The sequence below is a fragment of the Lactuca serriola genome, chromosome 1, assembly GCF_051521515.1.
Source record: "Lactuca serriola cultivar US96UC23 chromosome 1, Lser_US96UC23_V15, whole genome shotgun sequence".
Lineage (NCBI taxonomy): Eukaryota > Viridiplantae > Streptophyta > Magnoliopsida > Asterales > Asteraceae > Lactuca > Lactuca serriola.
This window is the reverse complement of record NC_136408.1, coordinates 135060268-135068239: the sequence shown is the minus strand read 5'-3', so window position 1 is coordinate 135068239 and position 7972 is coordinate 135060268.

The following is a 7972-nucleotide window of genomic DNA, read 5'->3' as shown; positions in this document are numbered from 1 at the left end:
TCCATACACCCTTGGCCGCACGCCCTTGGTCGTGAACCCTCTAGACTCGCCGAGTCACAAGAACGACTCGATGAGTTCCCACGTATTCGGTCCTTTCTAGTTGGATTTAAGGTCCCAAACTTCAGATCCATATTCTCCTAGTGATAATACCATGTAAAGTTGCCAACTTTACGCTCATACTAAGTCTCATAATGCCAAAACCACATCAACAAGCTTCTTACAAGGCCCAAATGCATGAATAAGAGTTAGGGTGCACCAAGGAGACAACTTTATGACATCTGCGAGCTAAGAAGTTCCATATCTGGAACCATATCCTTGTGATAGGTCCAGATCCAAACTTGGTTCCATTTCCTCAAGAATAGCCATAATCTCCACAAAGAAGTCAAAGCTAAAAGTAGTAGATTAATACCTCAGACAGATGCCCAATACGAAATAGGTGATAGATCCAATGTTTTCCCCTTGATTCTTCTTCTCCAAACTTGGATTCCTTCCCAAATTCCCTAAGTCAAGCTCTCAAATACACACACTTCACACACTAGGGAGTTTACGGCAGTACACAACTTCTAGGGTGTAAAATGGAGGCTACTAGGGCTTGTATTGATGTTTATATAGGGGGAAAACCCTAAAATTGGGGTTTTCCTTAAATAGACCTGAATCGCCGAGTCGGCCTTCCGGTTCACCTAGTGTCTTTCGACTCGTGCCCAAAACGCCTTGACCCTACTCAATGAGTTGGACTCCCAGCTCGCCGAGTCCATGCATAACGTTTCCCCTAAATGGTTCGCTCTAACTGATACTCGAAATAGGTTTTACAAGTCTCCCCCACTTGAATTAGACTTCGTCCTTGAAGTCTTCCATCCCAAGCAATTCTGGGTAAAACTCTTGCATCTCTTCTTCTGGCTCCCAAATCCATTCGGAGCCCCTTCGGTGCTGCCATCGCACCTATCCTAATCTTGTTTCCGCATTCTGAAGACCTTTGGTCTTCCTATCAAGAATCGCAACTTGCTTCTGGATGTAGTTCGGACTTTCATGCATCTGAATGTCATCCAGTGAAACGTCTGCGGACTCGACCATGACACCCCTCCAAAGCTAAGACACATGGAAGGTATTGTGAGTCTGGCTAAGCCCCTCTGGCAGGTCCAAGCGATATGCCACATTGCCCAACCGGGCTGAGATCCTGAACGGCCTGAAAACCAAGGCCCCGCCTGCTTCTCTTCCGAAACCTGATAATCCCTTTCTAGGGAGACACCCTTGGCAACACGAAATCCAAGAATGAACGAATTACTAGCAACCTGATCACATATGCTTCATCTAAAATTTGAAGTTTCGAGATGGTCTGTCTCCCTGATAGATTGCCCACTTCGACTCATCATCGAACGGGCTCCACGTGAAAACAAGTCTAAATAGAGTACTTCCCACTCGTAATACTTTGAGGCTTCCTAAAGAACAAAGTCACCGATCAACCGCGGCTAATGAGTAACATAGACCCCAAATCAATGAAGTCGCTCCTACTCCTCTTGTTGCTACATGGTTGTTTCATAGAAGAGCAACTGGGGACCTTACTGGCCCCAACCTGTTTCCCCACTGCGAGGAACACCTTACACCTAACTGGTTGTTGGACCAAAGCATACTCGACAGTCCCCTGTGACCTCCGAAGAATACGTTGTCTAACCATAACTGCCCTATCTCCTTCCATCCGACGGATCCATTTACTCGTGATAGGCTGAAAACCTGTCGCCACTGAATCCGACGCAACAAGGTGAGTACTACCACAATAATTGTAGTCTTAGATTATACCCGGTCTCCTTCAACCTACCATTTCCTGATTCTAACATGCCGTGGCTCTATAACAACTAGAGCCACACGAGACACATCCCAATGACTTAAACCACCATTAAATCAACCCGTTCATCAACCTGGAATTCTGCCCTCGAGGCCCTTGACATGTAGATGCCCCACATCCTATCTCACTGAAACGAGATCCTGCACGAATTCTGATTTAGGCTCCTATATAAATCTGAATCGTTGCTCCTATCCAGAGATCCTCGAATCGGCATTTGCATAATGCACCATGAGCTTCTTCCCTCCTTTACTTGACCGGTTACTAAATACCCTTAGCCGATTCCCTGAGACTTCTAGTCTTGTACCTGGTCCAACCACGAGGTTCCTATGAGATCCCAAAACAGGGCTACCCAGCCGCAGCCCTACAGAAACATGCACCACTCAATCACAATAGCCTGCATCACAAGGTCCAACCCATAGCTCAACAGTCTTTACCAGTTCCAACCTGAACTCCCATACACGTCTGGGCATGCCCCAAGATAACTGACCGATTAACCACCTCGGGTCCTGATCCTAACTAAGATGTGGCTCTCCCACAACCCTGCAAACTAGTCTTACAACACTCTCTATCGCTAGTGAATGCTACGAATCCCCTCATAGTCTTACATCACTCTCTACCGCTAGTGAATGCTATGGATCCCCCATAGTCTTACATCACTTTCACCCCATCTGAACATTAGTGAATGCTACCGATCCCCCGTAGTATAACAACACCTTCACCCTTGCTTCTGACCCGGATACCTGGGCAGTTCTCCCCAACTTAGATTCAACTAAGTCTGTCTTGCACACAAAAATTGCAGGATTCCCAATCCTCATTACGTTCCAACGCTCACCTTGCTGGCGAGCTGTGCTTACTAAAGCTAGAAAACCGTGCATAACTCTTCCCAAGCAACACGTCTTTCGAAAACCAGCTAACACTTCTTGAATCCGAACAATGCCAATGACTCTAGCTGCCCATAATGATATCGCACTTAGATCTCGAAAGTCCAAATGCCAAATGCTCCAATCAAAACTTCAGCATCAACTCTCTTTTCCTTTGAAAACCCCAAAAGCCTTTCCAAACATAATAGCTAAGGTTACTAGAACCTAGACATAATTCCCTCTTACCAACCCTTGAACCAAACCCGACCATTTCCCCAAGATGATACTCAAACACTGGACAATCCGCGATATAAAGAAGAAGACCCCATAATATTCCACCAAAAATCATGGCATGCGGATGGCATTTAACTCTTCTTGAAGGTACAAATAACTTAACCACAACCAGAGATGACAACCAATGATACGCCTACTCACACTGGTTAGGAGGCAAAAGGGTATATACCTCGCACCCTTTCCTGTTGAAATTCCGATCTCTCCTGTCCGATCCTGCAAAGTGGGGCCCCTCTCTGCTAGGCTCCGGCTCTACCCTCTCATCCATTGGTGATCCTGAAAATAGCCAGAGGGGATACACTCACCGCTCCACTCTTGATCGTCAGGTAGTCGACCTCCTCATCACCCACCTGCCCACAATGGAAATATGACAGTCTTGCCCCCTATGGGTAGTCCCTGCTATTGTGGCCAAAGATGCTACACCCATAGCAATCCAAATCACCGAAAAAAATTTCGACAACGAATCGGAGCAATCACGGCATATGTGTACCTACTTTGCGACATATGTCTGTTTGGAGGCTCCTCAAAATTCCTCGGCATGCTGTCTAATACCTGACAACCCTTGCTGACCCGGAAAATATCAAAGAACCAAACCGAGATCCAACTTATCACCATTCTGGAGCAATGAAAATTCTCGACATACACTGGGAATGAACGTAGATAGCATACCCGCAAACATCTGGAGGAATCCTGACCACTTCCTCCTGAGTTACCCCCCGACCATCTTGAGAACATGATGTAATACTTTCTTCCAATCTTAATGACAATCCAACCCTTGGAGCAAAATTCCATCATACAGTTTCTGCAAGCGTTGCACTGAATCCGGCCCTCACTGGCCTCTCAAAAGTTGTTCAAAGCTTCTGGATCTCTTTCTGAGATCCTCCACTAACTTCACATGGCTTAAACCTCTCTACTTGAGGTATCCCTAATCAATCTTCCACCCTCGGTGTAACACCCCGTTGTTTTTTCAAATAAATAAATAAATTAATGATCGAATAGTTTCCCTAAAATCGATAATTATTTAGCAAGGTGTTGATCTCAAGGAGCTATTTGCCACACTTTTAGAGATTGGGGATTAAAAGTGTAAATCCAGACTTAATTTGTAAGTATTATTGAAGGCAGGGATTAAATGGTAACTTCTGGGACTTTATTTGAAGTGAGTTTGGGGAGAAAGGGGTTGTTTTGTAAATATTGTACCTAGATTGCAATGCATTTTTAATGTTGGGGTTTATAAGGTAAATATGGGACTTATTGCGAAATGATTTTAAAAGGGAGGGGCCATAGTTGTTATTATGGGTTAATGTCTTGAAGGAAGCGAGTATATAACCCTAGCTTCACCGGTCATTAACCCTAAACCTAAGGAACAACCTTCAGCCGCCATGATAAATCTTTAGCCACCGCCTGCCCTCCTCTTCTCCATTGAACGGTCGTCGGACGCCAAGAGTGGACCGCCATGCGCGGAGTGTTAACACCACCCGACTCCCTCTCATTCTCCTATGGGTTGAATCCTCAAGCGACTGCCAACGTCAAGCCGCTATCAGAGCCGTTGTTGCTCTAGTTGCCGACGAGGGCACAAGCAGGCGTCTTCTCTCTGTTGTGTCGCTGCTGCTATCATCGGGGGTTATTTCACCGTCGCTGCCTCGCTGTTAGTTCTTTTCAACAAGGACTGCGCCTGCCTCCACCCTTTCGCCTTCATCATCATTGTCGTCGTTCACTGCTGCTACACCATCATCTTCTTCGTTTCTTCTCGCTAGCCACCGCCTTTAGCCACCATTGTGGCCGCTATGTTACTGTTGTCATCACCGTGCACCACCAGTGGGTGGTTGCGCCCAGATTCCGATTTACATGTCGTGTGTGGGTAAATTATAGGTTGGAAGACACAGGAGGACCATCATGGCAGCCAACCATGGTGGATGTCACCGGGAATGCTTTTTTTGCCGCCACAAGCCACTGTGAAAGGTGGTTGTGGGTGAGTTGTGGTGGTTATGTTCATTGGTTGTGATGTTATGAGGTTACATGAGCATTCTTGGTTGGGGATCCGAAGATAGACCCCACAGCCACCACCGTGAGGTGGTGGCTGCCGTCATTCGCCACCACCGGCCGCCACTAGGTTGCTGTGTATATGTGTTTGTATTAGTGTGTGTGTGTGTGTGTGATTATTTGGGGTTTTAGCATTGTAAAATCTAACAAAAAAAAGAAGAGTAATGAAAAGAAAACAGAAAACCACCACCCTAGAGTGGTGGCTGCCGCCATCGGCCGCCTCGCCGGGTGGCAGTGTGCTTAATTGTGTTGGGATTGCTTTTTGGATGTTTGGACAAAGGACTAAAACCCTAATGGGCCTATTAAACCCTAATGGGCCTAATGAAGCCCTAATGGAACCAAAAGCCCAAACATGTGACTAATGGGAGTAAGAAACCCTAATTGACCTAAGGAAAACCCTAATGGGCTTAAGGACTTGGTTTTCGGCCTATTGGGCTAAGATGAGATTGGAAACCCTAATTAGGGTTTAGAAAACTCTAATATTGGATTTATAGGCTTGGACTTATTGGGACCCACATTTGGGCCATTAGAATGGAATTGTGTATTAAGCCCAATCACACCATATGATTCATTTAGAAGAGTGATGGACTTAATGGATTAAAGTCCTTAATGGGTTAAGTAAGAAACACTTAACCCTAACCGTCATTTTATGTGAAACCCTAATTCCACTTGGGTTTATTGTTGGGCCTTTTTATTGGGCCTTGATGATTGGGTTATTAATGGGCTATTCAAAGTCAAGCAAATGGACTAGAATAATTAATGGGCTTTGAGGTAAGGCCCATATGAGGAGTTGGGCCCAACTTGGAAAATTAGGCCATAGATGGGCCATAGATTGGTCCTTTATGATTATGTGGTATTGGGCCATTATAATGTGGAACGTTGGACTGGAGTAAATGGTTGGGCCTTAATGTAAGACCTTATAAAGGTTTGGGCCTAATTTGGAAAATTGGGCCATGTGTTGGGCTTTAAGCCATAGTTAGACTTTTGGGCCTAGGATTGGGCCTTGGGTTTGCATAAAGCCAAGCTTGGGGTAATGTAGTAATTATCCAAAGTATGTACTCTTGGTCATGTAGTGGAACCCAAATATTAATTGGGTGTTATTTTGGTGTTGACAGTTCGGGAATCTATCAGCCAGCAGCTGGGTTTGAGTCTACGGGACTTCAGCAGTGTGGGATTGTGTCTATGGGACTTCAGCAGTGTGAGGTGAGTTACCTTCCTGTAGGAGTGGGTCTACGGCCACATTGTCGGCCCACTAGTAGGACTTTTTTGTTAGATGATTGTCTTTGTGATAATTATCTGGTGTGTTATTATCTAATATGTCTTATGTGCTAGGATGCTATGACATATATGTTAGTAGTGACAGGGGTGATATAGCCCCTAGTTCCTGGTTAAAAGATACCGAAGGAGTAGATAGTACCCATGCATGCCTAACAGTATGATTATGATATGTTATTATGTGAGAGTGGTAGGGGTTGAAATAGTCCCCGGTTACTGGTTGAAAGATACCAATGGGGTAGACAGAACCCATGCATAATATGTTGTAATGTGATGAGCATGCTTATGATATGTTATTATGTGATAGTGGTAGGTGGTCAAATAGTCCCCGATTACCGGTTGAAAGATACCAAAGGGGAGGTTAGTTACCAGTTATCGGTTAAAAGATACCGAAGGGGAGGTTAGCTCCCGGTTACCGGTTGAAAGATACCAAAGGGGAGGTTAGTTCCTGGTTACCGGTTGAAAGATACTGAAGGGGAGCCCAACTCCCAGTTATGCCAGATAGATACCGGTTGAAAGATATCGAGGGATAGGCATTATGTGGTACGTGGTATGATGGGGGAACTCACTAAGCTTCATGCTTACGATTTAAAGTTTTGGTTTATGGTACTCGTGTTCAAAGGAAAGGAGCTAGCTTGATCGCATTGCATCACACTATGTTTTCCGCACATGAGATCTTGGGGATTACACTTTGATATGGTTTTATGATAATATGTTTTGATTATTGACACTTTGGTTTGCCATGAGATATTAATATTAATGTTTTTATACTGATGGTTCTATATAATAACTTAATTAAAACGAAATTTTTGGACTGGAATTTTAGGACGTTACAAGTTGGTATCAGAGCCTTGGTTTGAGGGATTCTGGCACACTCTCGAGTGTGTCTAAACTCAAACTAAGGACTTCGTATGAAAATTTTTAAAAGTAAAATTCATTTTATAAAAAGGATGTTTGAAAAGGGAAGAGAACTTTGAAAAGAATATGATGTGTGATGCGTGCAATCAGCCGAGCTCAAGTAAGTTTTCCTCAAGATACCCATACATGTTATGTTATTATATGATTATGAGAATTTCATGCTAGATAAGAGTTGAGGATCTAGGAGGATGCCTGGTATGCCTATTGTATGTGCTTGTAGACTTGCATGATAGTACTGATTAGTTAGTGATAGGATCGCCTGTTTAGGTTATTCCTGATTGTATGAACCTTTGAATTGCATCTACAAACTCCTGAGTAGAGGATAGAATGGTTTGATTGGAATATGATGGTTAGATTTTCCATTGTCTGAATGCTGATTGCTCTGTGCTTTGTGGGACTCTTAGTAGTATGAGCTAGCTATATTCATGAAATAGCTACTTGACATTACTGGGAATCTTTCAGCAGCTGAGGACTGGGCGAGTTCGAGAACCTAAGAGAGCCTAGGATATGTTTCAGTGGGTTAGCAGTGAGTTTTAGTGAGATTGCGTGTACCAGTTTGAGGAAGTGACTTAGAGGATTCGGGAGGATTGTTGAGGAAAGTATGGATAGGTTTGGAAGGTAGTATTGGGCCCATACTACTGAAAGCACCAAATCCATACTCGAATCGGTGAGAGTCTTGGAGAATCTGAGAAGCTTCAGGGAAGAGTTTGTGACCCAGTTTGGCGACAGAGGATGTTCTAGTTGTTGC